We start from the raw sequence: 19,174 nt of genomic DNA, 5'->3' as shown, positions 1-19,174 counted from the left end.
CCCAAAGGAATGGCATTTCCCCACTCCATTTTGATTCTTCAGTTTGGTTTAAAGTTAAATTGCCTTATGCCAGAATTATAGGATTATCTTTTAAATTAGCATCATGTTGGCTTTGTCTTTTGGGCAAAGACTTGGTAGAATTAAAGAATCTTGGATTTGGAAGAGACCTCAAAAGTCAGCTGGAAGAGAAGGGAGATTGAATGGCCTGGGTACTTCCTGAAATTGTGGTTCCAGGTAGGAACTCACTAATTGGAGGGGTAGAGCCACTGGCAGGGTAAGAGGGCTATGAGGTAGAGGTAGAAAAGTCCCGAGAGTCAGGATTAGAACTGGGAAAGAAGTGTTACTACTATTATTACTATTATTCTTAAAATGCTAAGGCCATATTTAACAGATCTTTTGTCCTGCTATACCTCTCCTATCCAACATTTGATTTTCTTTTTTCTTTTTTTTTAACCTAAGTGCAAGACTTTATATTTATCTCATTAAATTTAATCTTATTAGGTCAGGTTCTTTGTTCTAACCTGTCAAGATTGTTTGAATCTGAGGGTCTGTCATACAGCAAGTTAGCTGTCCCTCCTAACTTTGGGTCATTTACAGATTTGATAAGCTGGTAACCTTTGTTGAATTGTCTTTGACTAGCTTGTCATTGGGAATCATAACTGTAGACCAGATCTAGAAGAAAGCTTAGAGAATATAGAGCCAAACACTGATTTTTTATAAGTGAGGAAACCTAGACCCAGAGATCCTAGCATCTGCTAATTCAATGAATTTAACCAACATTTTAATTATGTGCCTATAATATGCAAGGCACTGTCTTGTGGGCTATAGATAAAAAGAAAAAAATAAAATAGTATTTGTCCTTAGTATTTGTCCTTGGGCAGCTAAGTTGCACAGTGGATAGAGTGCCAGGCTTGGAGTTAGGAAGAATCATCTTCCTGAGTTCAAATCTGGCCTCAGACACTTATTAGCTAGTATTATCCTAGGCAAGTCATTTAACTCTGCTTGCCTCAGTTTCCTCATCTGTAAAATGATCTGGAGAAGGAAATGGCAAACCACTCCAGTATCTCTGCCAAGAAAACCCCAATGGCGTCACAAAGAGTCAGGCATGACTGTAACAACAACAAAATTTGTCCTTGGGGAGCTGACATTCTACTTGGGGGAACACCATTCCCATTTTACAACCTCAGTGGGGTGCTAAGCTGTATTGAAGCTTGAATGATCTTGGTAATTATCTGTGGTGACAAATTTATCATTAGAGCTCACTCAAGACACTTGTGTTTGCCCTTACCAAAACTAAAATCTCAAGAAGATTTGCACCCATCTAAAGGCACAGCAGCAAAAATCATTAGTTAATTAGAATTGTCAGCACTTTCGAAAGTATAGTGAAAAGAGGTCGTGTGTTGTAATAGGATGAACACTGGGTTCATTGTCAGCAGACTTGGCTTTGAGTTTCTGCTTCGTCATTTACTAGCTGTGAGATCCTTGACTAAGTCAATTCACCACAGTGGGCTTCAGATACTAGATGATAGTCTAAGGTTGTGATTTAATTTATATGGAGAATTTCAATGTGGTGTGGAAACTCCTATGCCCTCCAACACAGGTTAGGAACTCCATCCATAACTTTTAGCTTTGGAGAGTGACCTGGATATGGAAGGGTTAAGAGATTTGCCCTTGGTCACATAGCTGGTAAATACCAGGGCAGAGCTTGAACCTGGGTCTTCCTGTCTCCAAGGCTGGCCCTCTAGCTGCCTTTCAAGCTGTTATAATGGATTAGAAATTTTCCCATCTGTGAAGTACCCTGATTTACCATCTTTGATGGTATCCGACAAATGAAAAGACTGGTACTTCCCAGCTGTTTTGTGACAATCCAAGGTGTCTCCAGTTATTCTAAGGGTTGTTATGAAATTCTCAAAGAAAGCTCTCAAAACAGAATTAATTTTAGTTGACTTTAACTTAAAGAGCAATAGTTCATATAACACTTCTCAAGGCTGGGGTGTGTGGATATTATCAAATCAAATATCAAGAAGTGATTGCGGGTGCTTAGGGGGAGGGGAATCACTAATGTAGATAATGCCTTTCTTGGGCATTTGCTTATGTCTTATACCGCCATGTAATCTTCCCTCTGACAACTGGGTTCTTTGACATTCAGTTGTTTGGGAAAACCTGACAGTAGCATTGGTTCTGGTGTGTCCAGCTGGACCCATTACATCCTTTTGATGGGTTAGGTCTCACATTACAGCATGGAGTGCAAACCACACTTTGCTAGCAAGAGGCCCTGAGGCCTCATAGGGTATAAGGATCATGTTGTACTCTTAATCCATTATTTCAGTGATTCTTGAATCAGAGTAATTTTCATTCTGATCTAGCCTCCAGCCCATCTGCACTGTAGCTGTAATAAAACTATTAAATGAATCCACACACATTCTTTAATTTATTATTGGCTGTAACATTGACATTATCATATTTCATGTAAGGCTAAGCGTATAATCACTGTACTGAAAATTTATTTACATTCATCCCTCCCCGCCAAGAAATGTTAAGCCGTAGCTCTGTGGAGGGCATGAGTTAACCCCTTAGACAAATGAGGGTCTGTTAGGAGGAGAGTTCATTTTCATATGTAGCTAGGTGGTAGAGTGGATGAAATACAGGACTTGGAGTCAGGCAGATTGAGTTCAAATCTGAACTCACTCACTAGCTATGTGACCCTAAGTAAATCACTTCACCTCTGTTTGCCTCAATTTCTTCATCTGTAAAATGTGAATAATAATGACACCTACCTCCCAGGGCTGTTGTGAGGCTCAAATAAGATATTTGTAAAGCATCTTGCAATTCTTAAAATACTATATATGCTACGATAATGATGTTTGTATATATTTCCTAATTGCAGATTAAAAAAAAAACTAGATAACAAAGAAAACTTCCTTGGACCTTGAACAATAAAAATTTGGATCCAGCAGGATCCTTAGAAACTATCTTGTCCAACTCTCTTAATTTGCAAATCAGGAACCTCAGATTTAGAGATGTTATGATGTATCCCAGTCACATTACAAGTTACTGTCAGAAGGGGTGCAAGAATTCAGATTCAGTGCACTTTCTATTATATCATGTTGCATTTCTTGACTTGCTTATTCTAAGAATAGCAGGACAATATTATTATAAAGTATAGACCTTCATATTTGACTGCATTTTGCACGTGGGAGGAGGAGTTTGAGAATGGGGCCCCTCAAAATTGAACTAGACTCAAAAGGATTCGTCATAGGTAATTTTGATGCTGGCAATAAAAGATGCCATCTGGAGTGATTTAAAAGCTGGTATGAATGCCCACTTTAAAAAAAGTATTGGCAAAAGAAAATAGTACCTATCATCAGACTTTTCACATGGCAATAGAGGTATTGCTATCTTCAACATGATAGCAGATTGTTGGAGCTCAAAATAACTTAGTTATAAAAAGATACTGTTCAATTCAGTTCAACAAATATTTATTAAACTCCTATGTGCAGTACACTGCTCTTTTTTGTTTTTGTTTTTATTACATTTATTATTGTCATAAATAAATCTATATAATTGTACCCTGTGGTTTAGCATCTCAAGCTCTAGGTGTCCACAAGTCAGGTTTTCCCTTGGAAGCTTCCCTCTCAAAAATCTCATTCTTTGGCTTCTTCAGAAGAATGGCTGTCTGTCTGATTGACTTACTGTCACCTTCCCTTTTCCTCCCTTCATAGACCTAGCACAAAAGGGTAACTACTTCCCTCCATTACAAGGAATCAATTCCTACCTAATCCATAGACTTGACCACTCATCCTCAAAGGAGTGTGAAGTATCCAGACCCCAGAGACCGCCCCATTTCATAATGAAGTGCTAATAGGCAAGTAGACATCTGCAAGAGGAAAGTCAGTCAAAAGTCCTAAACAAAGGCTCACCTTCTGGTAACTACATCAAGCTAATCAGACTCCCCATCCACCCTCTACAGAGTATATATTATTAGGTGTTATATAAATCAGAGGCAATGGGGTAGGGGTCCCTGGAGTCAGGAAGACCTGAGTTTACATTCTACTTCTGACCAAATACTGGCTATGTAATCATAAGCAAGTCATTTAACCTCTTAATACACCAGGTAACTGTCTGTAAGATTATAAATTATTAGGTGATTTGCTGATCTGCCTTCCTATGTAGATGAAATCACAGGTCTGGCACATACACACACATAGACACACCACGCGCACACACACACACACACACACACACACACACACACACATTCAGTCCTGTATTTGATACACACCCACCACAGTCAGTCAATGAGCATTTTTAAGCACCTACTATGTGTTAGGGCAGCTTGGTGGCTCAGTGGATAAAGCGCCAAGCCCAGAGTCAGGAAGGCTGATCTTCCTGAGTTCAAATCTGGCCTCAGATACTTACTTAGCTGTGTGACCTTGGGCAAGTCACTTAACCCTGTTTGTCTCAGTTTCCTTATCTGTAAAATGAGCTGGAGAAGGAAATGGCAAATGATTCCAGTTTCCAAGAAAACCCCAAATGGGGTCATGAAGAGTCAGACACAACTGAAACGACTGAACAACATTGTGTGCCAACCACTGTGCTAAGTGCTAGAGAAACAAAGGAAGGCAGAAAGCAGTCTACTCTCATGAAGCTCATGGTCTAATGAGGGAGACAACATGAAAACAATTATGTACAAAAGAGATTTATACAGAATACATAGGAGATAATTACAGAGGGAAGTCACTGGTACTAAGGCGGACTGGGAAAGGTTTCTTATAGAGAGTAGGATTTTACCTGAGGCTTGAAGGACACCAGGGAAGCTAGGGAATGGAGGTGAAGAGAGAGAGAGCATTCCAGGTATGGAATGCACTGGGAGCAGCTAGGTGGCACAGTGGATAGAGTGCAGGGCTTGGAGTTAGGAGGATCTGAGTTCAAATCGTGCTTCAATAACTTACAAGCTGCATGACCCTTGGCAAGTCTTTTAACTCCTGTTTGCCTCAGTTTCCACATTTGTAAAATGGTGATAATAATAACGTCTACCTCCCAGGATTGTTGTGAGGATCAAATGACATAATAATTGTAAGGTGCTTAGTACAGTGCCTGGCACATATATAAAACGTTAGCTATTATATTAAAACTGTCCATAACTAGAGAATTGTATACTAGTGACTGCATGGAGGTTGGTGTCACTGGATAGTAGAGGAAGGACTTGGAAAGGAGTATGGTGTAAGAAGATTGAAAAAGTGGGAGGGCCATAAAGCCAAACACACACCCACTCACCCACACACACATCCCCACACATATATGTGTATGTGCTATATGTGTGTATATATGTATATGATACAAAACCCAATATGAGCCTACTTTTCTGTGTTTTCTGTATTTGAAAGGAGATGCTAATGTTAATTACATGGACTATATTTTTTTCATCCTAGGGTTTTTTGTCAGATTCAATAATATATTTTCCTTTGACATAGAACTGGACAGCTCTTAGAGACAAATTCATGTACTTAGAAGATCTGAAATTCAGAAGAAACTAATTTAGGCTTTGAGAGAGAAGTTAATGGAATTCTAGAATTTTAATACTATTATGGACCCTGAGAGTCATCTAGTCCATTCCATGGCTCCAGAAAAGATTACATTTAATTTATTTCTGACTTTTGTTTGGCTTCAGGAAGGGAGATTCCATTGTTCCCTCTTCAACTATTTCTCTCGTATTTGAATTCTCAATGATGAGGTCCCAGCTGAGGGGATGGTATATTGTATAACTCCAAAAAGAATGTTTAAGTCAAATAGCTTATGTTTATGTGTGTATGTTTTTCCTATACACACATATTTATGGCATATGAAGAAGATAGGATTGAATCATCTTTACCTCAAACTTTTATTTAAATTTTGTCATCTTCACATAGAAAAGTAGATCAATAACCCTTTAGTACTCTCTGTACTTTAAAGCCTCTCTGAACTCCCCATGCTGGACGCTGGCCAATTCTGCTGTCACCAACTGAGGGAATAGTAGGATAATGGAAGATTCTCCTTGCTATAGTTTACTATTGGGATCACAGCCTTGCCACTCACTTCTGTACTGATACTCCATTTTTATCACGTCTTCTCTGTCCTCGGTCAACTGTTTACAGAACAAAATATGCTTTGGTCTGTGAAATTTGGGGATAGAAGTAATTTGCAGATAGAAAGCTTTTCGATAATCGTTTCTTGTTACTGAATCCAGCTGGTTATGTCTTAATACATAACACCTACCTTTATAATTGCAATCTGTTTTGCCAAATTGTTATTTGGCTAATGGAGTTAACTTTGTAATCGTTCGTTGTATGAAGCAGAATGGTCAGGTAACTCTTAGCGATTATCACTGGGTTCTTTTGATCTTTTCTTGCTGAAATCCAGGCACAACTCCTGGCTCTAGGTTAAAAATGAACTAACAAACTTGCTAAAGTCATCTGTGTCCTGAACTATTTTTGCCTTCTATACTCTATACTCAGAAAGCCTCCAAAACAAGTCTCTCCCTTCATAACTCATAGTTACATGGTTCTTCAAAGTTTACAAAAATCTTTTCTGTACAACAATTCTGTGAGTTGTGAGTATAAGTATTATTTCCTCCATTTTACAGGTAAGGAATCAGATTTAGAAAGATTTAATAACTAGTCCAGGGTTACAAAGTAAGTGATTGTGAAAGTTGGAACTTTCTATGTCTTTTTCTTTTCTCTTTTTTTCTTCTCTTCTCCTTTTCTTCTCCTCTCCTTTCTTTTCCTTTTCCAAAGACTTGTTCTCTCTATTTTGTCTGGAAGTACAGCAGTCATTCACAGTCTGGTCCCACTACTGATCAACACAGAAGCTTTAAAGTGCTCCGTTTTTCAGATCCAGGGGAGTTTGCCCCTCCTTAGGATGCCTGGTGGCCTCTACTTCTGGGGGCTCACCATTTCGGTGCCAGATGATGTGGACACCTGATTGTCTTTGGCCCTACTGCCTCTCAGAATTCCTGAGCTCAAGCAGTCTGCTACCCTCAATCTACCCAGCAGCAGGGAATACAGGTTTGTGCCACCATAGCCAACCAGAACCATGTCTTCTGATTACAATGCCACAATATTACAATGCCACCCAAAGCTGAGTGTAGTTTCATCTGCTTCCCTCTCTTCAAGCTCTAGTCTTGGCTTGTTGAATGCCTCTCTCTTCTACTACCCCGAGCTCATATTTGGATTGATCTTCACCAACTGTTGTCATTCTAGCTGCTCAAGGCAACTCCTTTACTATTTAGTTCATGTTATAGGTTTTCCTATTTTCTATCCCCTTCTCCTTAACCAACTCATTAGACTCAACATTTGTCCCTCTTCCAAACTTCTACTAATTCCTGATTAACCTTTTCTCTTACTGTACTGTTTCTAACTGCACATCTACAGATTGATCTTCAAATACAGATAGGAATGTCCCAGAGATAACAAATACATCTTAGGAATTTATTGATTACATTTCCCATTGAAACAATACTTTGTATCAATCAAAAATACTTATTAAGTTCTTATTATGTGCCTAGCATTATGCTAAGCACTAGGGATACAAAGAAAGGTAAAAGTATTTCCTGCTCTTAAGAAGCTCACAGCCGAATTGGGGAGATAACATGTAAATAAGTAGGTTAAATATTCAGAGTAGGTGGCTGTGGCAATCTCAGAGTAGAAGGCACTAATAGCTGGAGAGAGATGTAGATGAGGGTCTGGAAAAAATCTCATGCAGGTGAGATTTGAATTGAGACTGGAAGGAATGCAGGAAAACTAAGAGGTGGCGATTTGAGGGAAGACCGTTCCAGGCATGAGCGTTCAGTCAATGCAAAGACGTGGAGATAAGAGTTCCACATGTGAGGAACAGCAAGGAGGCCAGTGTACCTGTATCATAGAGAGTGTGGAGGTGTGTATTAGAGAATCATGATTGTAATTTATAAAGGTTTTTAACCTTTTTTTTGTGTCGGGGATGCTTTTGGAAGTTTGTTGGAGTCTATGGACTCTTTCTCTGAGTAGTGTTCTTAAATGCATAAAACAAAATACTTAGGATTACAAAAGAAACCATTATATTGAAATATAGTTGTCACAATATTAAAAAAAAAAAAAACCACGAGTTTGGAGGCCTCAGTTTAAGAACTCTTGTGGAGCCATAAGGGACATTGAGCCATCATTTTGTCTATTCTCTATGTCTTCTGGAATGAAAGATGTTATTATCTTTGTTTTATGGATGAAACAGCTGTGGCAGAGAGGAGTTAGCCATTTACTAAAATTTTCCTAGCTCTTTAGTGGTGGAATGGGGACTAAAGTCTGGTTCCTATGCTGTGTAGTGTAGTGTTCCTTATAGTACATCCGCTAGAGGGGGACCTCTCTGGGCTTGAGCTCAGAAGCACCAGGAATAAGTATTAGGGGACAGAGGAAGAGTCCTTTGTGTCCAGTGGGTCACGTAACTCACTCCTTCTTGGATCTGAAGTAGACAAAGAGTAATAGTCTGTACTTTGTTGCTCAAGAAATAATTTTCTTGAGGTGGAGCCAAGATGGAAGAGTAAAGTCAGGGACTTGCCTGAGCTCTTCCCTAAACTCCTCCAACTACTTTTAAATAATGACTCTAAACAAATTCTGGAGTAGCAGAACCCACAAAAAGATGGAGCAAAACAATTTTCCAGCCCAAGAAAACTTGGAAAGTCGGAAGTATAGAAGGACTGTACATAGACAGAAAGCAGAGGTGTGAGTTGAATGTGATGGAGTGTTCTTCTAAAAAAAAATCTAAAAAAAAATAAATCAAGGCATGAGAAAGAAAAATACATTGGGAGAAGGAGAAAGGGAAAGGTAGAATGGGATAAATTATCTGACATAAAAGAAGGCCTGAAAGAGATTTTATGGTGGAGGAGAAAATTGGGGAAGTGGGGAGGGGAGCACATGAACCTTACTCTCATTGGAATTCCCTCAAAGAGGGAATAATATACACATTCAGTTGGGTGTAGAAATCTATCATACCGTATAGGAAAGTAGGAAGGGAAGAGGGTAAGAGAAGGGCTCGGGGAGAGCTGATAGAAGGGAGGGCAGTTTGAGAGAGATGAAAATCAGAAGCAAAACACTTTTGAGAATGGACAGAGTAAAAGGAGAGGGAGAATAAGATAAATGAGGAAAATAGTTGGTAATCATTACTGTGAGAAAAGTTTATTACAGTGAATTTCTCTTATAAAGACTTCATTTCTCAAACATATAGAAAACTAAGTCAAATTTAAAGAAAAAGAGAACCATTCCCCAGTTGATTAGTGGTTAAAGGATATGAAAAGGCAGTTTTCAGACAAAGTAATCAAAGCTATCTATAGTCATATAAAAATAATCTAAATCACTATTGATGGGAGAAATGCAAATTAAAACAATTCTGAGCTACTACCTCACGTGTGTCAGATTGTCTAATATGACAGAAAAGGGAAATGAAAACTATTGGAGGGGATGTGGGAAAATTAAAACACTAATGTACTATTGGTGAAGTTGTATACTGATTCAATCATTCTAGAGAGCAATTTGGAACTATGCCCATACGGCTACAAAACTATGAATACACTTTGACCAAGCAATACCACTATGAGGTCTGTATCCCAATGAGATAAAAAACAAAAAGGAAAAGGACCTATGTGTACAAAAATATTTATAGCAGCTCTTTTAGTGGTGGAAAAGAGTTGGAAATTGAGGGGATGTCCATCATTTGGGGAATGGCTCAACAAGTTGTTGTATATATTGTGATGGAATACTATTGTGCTTTAAAAAATGATGAGCAAGATGATCTCAGAAAAACATGGAATGACTTACATGAACTGATGCAAAATGAAATGAGCAGAATCAGGAGAATATTGTACACAGTAAGAGCAATATTGTATGATGATCTACTATGAATAACTTAGCTACTCTCAGCAATACAATGATCTAAGACAATTCTGTAGGACTTATGATGAAAGGTGCAGTCCGTTTTCAGAGAAAGAACTGGTAGAGCCTGAATGCAGATCAAGGACACTTTTTCTTTACTTTCTCTATTTTTCTTGTTGTTTTTGGTCATGTTTTCTTTTACAGAATGACTTACATGGAAATATGTTTTACATGACCACACATGTATAACGTATGTCAAATTGCTTGCTTTCTCAATGGGAGGGGATGGGAAGAAAGAGAATTTGGAACTCAAAATTTGAAAAAAATATTAAAATTGGGAAAAATAATTGGAAAAAATAAAATATTAAATAATATTAAAAAAAAATAATTTTTTTCCTTTGTGAAAGGCTTCGGGGAAATGAGGTTAAGCCCTTACTGGCCACTGGATGCCACTGTTGCTCCACAAAATTGATCTGCAAGGGAGGTTTGCAGTCTTGGTTTTTGTAAAGCAGAGCAGTTTTTCCAGGCATTTTAAAATGCCTCTGATTTGCTAAATTCATGTTACAAAAGTGTAGTAAATATTTTATACCCTGAATTATGTGGTGAAGTGACACTTGGGTGTTTTCCTCTCAGCACCAAAATAACCTGGGAAAAGTTATTCCCTTCTGCCTTCATAGATTGCAGGTTCTTTATCAGCAAACTGAGACCAGTGGTTCCCAATCTTTTCCAGTATGAGAACCCCTTTTTAACACCTTCAAATTTCCTGGACTCCCATAATATTGTGGTTGTGCTACTGATATCATTGATAGAGAAGATACATAATGAAAAATACTATTATGAATTTAATATACTCTAATATTCCAATGGATTTATGATCAAATCAACATATAGGCATTTCCTGAAATGATGTATATCACAATCTCTTCATCTCCACATTCTCTGTGACTCCTATCTATCCACTTCTATATATTTGCTAAAGGAAGAGTGTCCAACCAACATTCTGGGGGCTTTCATTGCATTGTCTTTCAGAGATACCAAGGGAGGACAGCCCATGAGATGTTCATTGGTTTTCCCTCACTCTTATTTTGTTATTATCCAATCTTTGCTCCCCCACTCCCCCAAGTCATTCATTTCTCTTATGACATCCTTCAAAACACTTCTGCATGATTCCTCTTTTGTAACATACTGCAGACTGCTCAGGTTCACCATGTGCCTTTCCATTGCCCTTTGGGGAGTCCTCAACTTCAATTATTTGAAGATTTATTCCATGATTAACAGTCATACAACATCATGGAAAGAATACTGGTATTAAAAATATGGGCCTTTGTTTCGGGAAGAAACTTGGGATCATTAAAATAAAGATGTAATTTCCCAAAGAAAATCCAGATCTCTCTTTTCCTGTTGAATTCTAGGCTGGACACCCTCCCTTTAGCAAATATATAGAAGTTCATAGAAGAGAGTCACAGAGAATGTGGAGATGAAGAGATTGTGATATGCATCATTTCAGGAAATGTGTATTTATTGACCTGATCATAGATACATTGGAATATTAGAGTATATTAAATTCATAGTAGTATTTTTCATTATGTGTATGTGTACTTCAGTATCTTCAGTGTGTGCTTTCGGTATGTGTACTTGTTCTTTAATTCATCCAGTTTTCTCATCTTTGTTTTCTTTAAAGCCTTTTCCATTTCCTCTGGCAGGACATCTAATACTGTGATGATCACATATGAATGTGGTAGCTCCACTGTCCTTGATGGTAAAAAAAGTTTGTAATAGAAATCTTCACAGATTTTTTCCATTTTCCATTTATTCATTATTCTTATTCCAGTTTCATCCTTACAAGTCCTCAGCATGATTTTGCTTGGTTGCATCTATTTGCCAAGTTTTCCTTGAATTAGTTTTTCTTACATTGCTTCTTACTGTTTTATGAGGTGATACTGCTCGTAATCTTCTGCCATCCTTCTCCATGAGATTTTATTAAAAAAGTTTATGCTCTAAACTGGTTTGGCTAATGTATTTCTCAATTTGGCAAGGAGATCAAAAGCTTACTGGCAAAAGTGACTTCTAGACTCATTTAGTTTCCATTACAAGAAATAATACTATTTGAGTTTCTGTATTAAAATTATTATAATCAGTTACGTGTTAAAATCTCATATAATCAGTGTTGTTGTCATTTCCTCCATCTATTTCCCTCTTTTTAATGTTAATAACTTGTTTAATTATGTCATATTGGAGTCATTTTAATTGAATGTCATATATATTTTCTCATTTCAGTCTTCCAATTTTGTGTTTTGACCTTTTCCCTAATACGTCTGTGGTCTGATGGTACACAGGCAGCTGAATAACTCCATCTGTAATGAGTTGTTTCTTGTCTGTTACAATATAACCGATTTTATTTTATGTGATATCATTTGGAATGTGCCATGTCCATTTCCTTTCTCACTCTTTTCTCGATTAATTATGTTTAGATGTATAGTCAATAATATGTTGGCCTCTCACATTCCTTATTTCAGAACTATATTTTTCAACTATTTTCCTCAACCCCCATTTTTGCATTGAAGTAACCAAATATCAAAACATTAATTTCTTTTGGAGAGTTTTAGCAAAATTTCTACTTATCTCTATCACTTCATCCTCTGCGACGAATGTTGGCAATAAGTTACAATTGATGTCGTGGTGGTTGCTTATGAACCCTGAAATAAGAAATGACTAAATATCTCATGAAATGATATTTTTGTTGCCTTTCAACGTATGACAAACCAACTTTTTCATGATTTTTTTTGCATCACTCTCATTTCTCTTCCCAACTTTCCCTCTACTTCTCTTACTTGCTTTTCAAAAATTCTTTTTGAGCTCTTCCACGGTCTGAGAACAATTAATATTTCTCTTGGAGGCTTTGGATGTAGGAGCTTTGACTTTGTTGTCTTCCGGTTGTATGTTTTGATCTTTGTCACCAAAGTAAAATTCTACAGTCCGATTTTTTTATGCTGTTTGCTCATGTTCCCAGCTAATTACTTGAGTTTTAAACTCTTTGTTAAGGTAGTGCTCTGCTTCCAGTGTGGAGGGTGTACTGTCCCAAGCTTTGGGGGTTTTGTGCAGCTGTTTTCAGAGGTACTTTTGGGAACCTGCAAATTTTCAGGTCTTCCAAGGTGGTGTGACCAAAGGAGAGGTTTTAATTCCTTTATTGGCCTATGGTCTGGTCTATGAGTGACCACAAGCACTCTTTTCTGCCTTGAAACTGTGAGGAGGATTCCCTCTCCATTGCTGCCACAAGTTCCACCATGCCAGCACTCCTCCTTGATCCAGGACTGCCACCCAGGACTGCAACCCACAAGCATGGGCAAAGCAAGAGAATCCTGCCTCAGAACCAGCAAAGAGATCCCTGCAATTCCCCTTTGATCAGTCACTCGATCCACCCACCATCTGTGGACCGAGAGCTCTGGAAGCAGCCGCTGCTGCTGTGGCCATCACCCTGGGGCTTTGCTAGGGCCAGGGCTGGATGGTGCTCCTCTCGTCCAGGTCCAACAGACCTTTCCCACTGACCTTCTGAGTTGTCTTTGGCATTGGTGGGTTGAGAAGTCTGGAAACTGCCACAGCTCCCCTTGATTCAGTCCCCTGAGGCCTGATATGAGTTTGCTGGGCCCCAATCTTTCCCTATGTGGCCCAGGCTGAACTGTGCTCCTCTCCCAGCCTGATGCAACAGACCTTTCCTGTTGCCCTTCCAGGTTGTTTTGGGCTGGAAATTTGTTTCACTCTGTCTTTTTGTGGGTTCTGCTGCTCTAGAATTTGTTTAGAGTCCTTTTTACAGGTATTTGCAGAGGTTTGGGGGAAAGCTCAAGCAAGCCTCTGCTTTTACTCCGCCATCTTGGCTTTGCCCTTGACAACCCAACTCTTTCAGCTTCTTTGTTATTTCATGTAGAACCTGAGAGTCATCCTTCCATTTAGCTTCAACATCTTTTCGTTGTCTGGTTTTATTTATAGGGAAAATATCAAGATTGAAATCGGTTGTCTTCCAGTAGTACAGTCCACTTTTGGGTCATTGGAAGAGGATCTCACAATTAGAGTACCACTAGCTTAGTTAATGTTTATTTGTGCTCTAAAAATTGTGTGATTCATACAGTTAGTACTCTGCCCCCTATTCTTCCACTTCACCAGAAGTGATCTGAGCAAATTGAAGGACATTGTCCACTTTTATTTCATAGGTTGCAACGGCCGAAGGATTCATCACTAAGTGACCAACCTACTGATGATAGTCTTCCGCACATACCTAAACTGGTCCTCAGCAGCAGATGCAGTCTGTGACCGGAACGATACTTGAAAATGTTCCAGCATGGTAGAACCTGTCTGAACTTATGTATTTTGCTGGCTGAGCTTTTGAGCACCAGGATCAACTCCATGCTGTGATTAATTATAGGAGCAGAGCTTTGTGGAAGATGAATTCATTAATGCTTTAAAATAAATTTATATTTTCTTAATGTAGCAATACAGACTCTGGGATCATCCTCTAAACTTAAACTCTGACTAGCGGATTGGATTCCCACAGCATGGCTACTGCTTCCCTCAGAATTCTAGGTGTAATCCTGAGAAGGTAGGGGGTTTCTCTAGTTATTATTGCTCACAAGTCTCCATCTAGTATATTCCCATCAATATCAATCACTAGTCAACATTTCTTCATCATCATTTAACCAGTGATTACTACCTCAATATAATTTGACCAGTTGACTTCTCAATATCAATTAACAAATTAATATCAATTGGTATTTACAAAGGAATATTTATTGAGAAGATATAGCAAGAAATGAAGTACAAAAACTTCTGAAGCCCTCTATCCTCTACTAACTCAGTCTTTTGGGAGTGGGAGCTTATAATTAAAGTAGTGCTACTAACATCCATCTTTTGCTTCCAAGTTTGCTTCTGGGGGCAAAATAGCTGATGGATGAATTTCTTCCTTGCTTGTAAAATACAGTGTCTCAGTTACTGGGTCAATTCATTGCTATGCTGGGTCAAGTAGGTCCTCAATGACTGGCACCTCACTGGGCTTTGTGCTCTGCCTACAAGCACAGTCTGCTATGGACTCTAGTTGCTAGAATTCTTGTGGTTCTCTCAACCTTTTGGAGCTCACAAGGCCATGGCCTTTTCTGTTCTATCTCAGATACTTACTCACCTGTTAGTTGTTGCTCAGTCATCTCATTCATGTCTGACTCTCTGTGACCCCATCTCTGTGACCCCATTTCTTGACAAAGATACTGGAGTGGTTTGTCATTTCCTTCTCCATTTCCTTCTCCAGCTCATTTTACAGATGAGCAACTGAGGTAAACAGGGTTAAATGACTTTCCCAGAGTCATACAGTTAGTAAATGTCTGAGGTCAGAAGGTGAATCTGGACTACACATGGGCTAAATAAGAGTGAGGGCCAAGAATGACACCACAGTTATAAAGATGAGTCTTTCTGACTCCAAGCAAAGTGCTCTATCCATTGCACCACCTAGTTGTCCTCACCTGTTAGTATAAACCTGTGAGAATAAAGGAATAAACACAAGAGAGAGAGAAGAAAAAAAATGCAGCAGCGACATGTATTCATGGCTTCCTGGTGACCTGGTCGGGATGATGAGGCAGCCACAACTTCTCTCCCTCCCACTTAGAGGCTTATAACATTTTATTTTCTTCCTCACTCAAAAGCTGCCAGGAGAGAGAGAGGCACTGTCCATTCCAGCCTTTTGTATGTACTCTAAGTTCCAACTCAGCAGCCAATTAAAAGGCTTTCTATTATCATACAGTAAGTAGACAGGAAAAAGAGGATACCCATGCATGCTCTGTGGTGGGGAAAGGTCCCCTTCATTACAGATGCCCTGAAGCAGGTTCATTAAGTCTCCACATGGTCTAATACCGAGATAGAGAATATTACACATTCTATGACTGGATCTTCACTGACCAGTCTTTCTACTATGTTGGTGAGAGCAGTATCTATATACTTTTGAAAGACAGAAGGGTGAGACCTATTATTTATTCAGCCCACAGAAGAAAGGCACATTTACTTATTTCTCTGAGTTATTTAATGAGATGACTGGTCCTGTTTCACAGATTTCAGGGATCAGATGAAAATGTCAATGCTGGAGGTACATAGGGATTTGCAGACTCTAGCAGCCCATAGATTGGGAAGGATTGGTTTCAAAAAAAGATTTCTAAGGTACTTTCCAACTTTTACAACCTTTCCTTCCTTTGAACCTCTTTAAAGCTCATAGGCCGTATCACATGATTTAGCACTTCATTATGGGTGAAGAGAAAAGAAAGGGGGAAAAGAATAGGCATTTATATAGCACCTATTATGTGCCAGGCACTCTGCTAAGCCCTTCCACAACAACCCTTCAAGGGAAATATTGTTATTATCCCCATTTTATAGCTGAGGGAACTAAGGCAAACAGAGGTTAAATGACCTGTTCAAGGTCATAGAACTAGTAAGTGTCTGAGGCTGGATTTGAACATAGGTCCTCTGAGCTGTGGGCCTAGGGTTCTTCTATCCATTCTGCTACTTGGCACATTATAGTATGCTTTGTAGTTATGGCAGTATCTGTGTTTATCTTGTTTTCCCACCTATTAAACGTGGGAATTTTCAGGGCAGGAACTACATCTTGGAAAAATCAGAATTTATGCTTCTCAGATTGCTGTGAATTTTTTTTTTCTGTTTTCATGTCCCTGTCAACATTTACTAGCTAACTCATACTGTGTCTTCCCTACATCCTGTGTTGTGATAAAAGAAATATCACAGCAGCATAGATTTAGGCCTAAAGGGATTGTAGGTATTTCAAAGTTCAACACCCTAATTTTATTGATGAAGCTGAGCTTGAGGAAGGTTATCACTTATCTAGGTTCTAACAGTTAGTGGAATTTGAACCCAGGACTTTCTGACTTGAGGTCCAGTGCTCTCTCAGCTATGCTACTCTGCTCCTAGGGTCTCTGTCACACAGCCTGGGCTATTTTTTTTCCTGGGGGTCTTACCATGTTGGCTGGGTTAGCTCTTCTTATAGTTAAGCCCCTAAAAGCTAATGTAATTTTTTTCCTTAAGAGGTCGTGAGACTTAATTAACCCAAGGGATTGAGGTTCAAACCATTGATGTTGCTTCGTGGTCACCTAAATACAAAATCTAACACATATGCTTCTGACTTGGTATCAGGGTGAATGTGGAGGCAGAGAAGCTGTGTCCAACTGAATCAACGTTGTATCTTTGCCAAATACCTTCTCGTGTGCTGGGTATGGGTAAACTTCTTTTTGTTAACTGTTGGGTGGTCTGCAAGTATTTTATTCCATCCTATTCTTAATTCTGTACTACCAGACCAGCTGGAGTCAGGCCTGGCCTGCTGCACATGTATTCCTTTAGTTTGTGCTTACTCGGCGTATTAATGTGATGATGGACTTTTATTTCATTTGTATTTCATTGAAAATATTCTGGGCCCTGCCCCTCCCCTTCCTTCCTCTCTCTCTGCAAACCTCCCCTCCTGTAACACCACACAGAGGTAGCCTCAGGAGAGCTCACTTCTGCCCCCTGCCTGTCAGTCCTGAAACTCTCGTTCGACTCCTATCTCTTCTGTGTATTTTAAGACATTTTCCCTCCCTCTTTTGGGCAAAAAGAGCAAAACAATAGTAGCCAACAACCCTGAAAAACTTCCCTGTTGATCCCGCCATACCTTTGTCACTGCTTGGAGTCATGAGGGGGAAGTGGGGAAAAGGTGAAGGTGGGATAGAGAAGAAGATGGAGAAAAGCAACAAATAAACCTTGTGATTCTTACATATCAATTCTTTGGGCACCTCTGAGCTCTCTTCAGTCATTGTTACCCCTTATGGATGGGTACAGGATTGGTTCAACTATAATTTATTATTCCCACCCTCTCCTGAGAACCTAATGTGTGTAAGTGTGTGTGTGTGTGTGTGTGTGTGTGTGTGTGTGTGTGTATAAGAAAATTTTCTGGAGATCTTAACCCAAAAGAACAATGCTTATGGTAGGAATTTTAAGTATTGAAGGCAGAGCAGTAGACCAGCATATACATCTAGGGAACACTGATGGAGGGAACACCTGTAAGGAAGGCATCCATGGTACATGTGTGGTGGTTACCCACATAGGGAACAGGTGAGGCCAGGGTACCTGTGTGGAGGGATAATTCATATTTCTGACACCGTAGAGACAATGGTGACTTCATTCTGCTGGGTCTAGTTTCCTGTGGTCATAGTATGTACTCTCTGCTAGACATTGCTCACCAATAGGTTTACCTGATTATTGCTGGGGAGTGTTGGTCCTCTGGTCTTGTGGCTGTTGAGATTTTGTTTGCCAGCACTCTCTGGGTTTCCTGTCCTCGGTGAGTTTGCTGTCTAAATGAGCCAAACCATGTTCATTTGCTAGGATGCTGTGACTAGAAAACCTCTGTCTCATAAGGATGGGCTGATAGTTCTTTAGCAATAGCTGAGATCTTGAGTGGATAGCTAGGTGGTGCAGTAGATAGAGTGCCAATATATTTGCCAAGAAAACCCCAAATGGGGACTTCAAGAGTTGGACATGACTGAAATGACTGAACAACGACAAAAGAGGTAATGCGTTATCACATCCAACTAAGTGCCAAAAGACAAGGAAAGTGCTGGTGGGCTAAGACTGTCTATTTTTCGAGCTTCTTGTGTTTGGAGTGCTAGTACAACTATTGAAGGGCTTTGTCTCAGACAGTTATCTGACTTAGGGCTAGAAATTCCAAGAATCACTTTGGCTTTGCATGGAAATTAATCTGAATCAGAGTAAGAGCTAGGCATAGGAGGCAAGGCCATTATTTTCAACTCACCTGGCCCCAGTTCCTGCCTTAATTAGGCTTAATAGCCTGCAACATGCCTTCCAGGCCTTGACATACATTTCAGATGTGCAGTGGTATATAAGGGGCTGTCCATTAGTTGATTCTTACTCTTCTCGTATGACCCATACATTTCCTTTTCTAGTTGTTAATTTTTTTTATAAGATCTTAAAATTATTTTTGTGAATTTAACAATAATCAACTAATGCATATTTTAATATGTGAAGAACAAGAGGCTTGTCTAAAAAACTATGAACCATTGTATAGTTTTAAGAGAAACATATAGTACATATATGTGAATATTTGAATGGCACAAAAGTGCTAAGTTTGTTGCTTTTTGTTTGTTTTCTGCATTTTCAAGTATTTAGTAATAGCCTTTTTTCCATAACTATCATTACTCACTTCTTCCCCTCTCACCTTCAGTAGAAGCTGTCTCTCTCTCTCTCTCTCTCTCTCTCTCTCTCTCTCTCTC

This window comes from Vombatus ursinus, unplaced genomic scaffold, assembly GCF_900497805.2.
Source record: "Vombatus ursinus unplaced genomic scaffold, bare-nosed wombat genome assembly UNPS02015255.1, whole genome shotgun sequence".
NCBI lineage: Eukaryota > Metazoa > Chordata > Mammalia > Diprotodontia > Vombatidae > Vombatus > Vombatus ursinus.
This window is presented reverse-complemented; position numbering follows the sequence as displayed.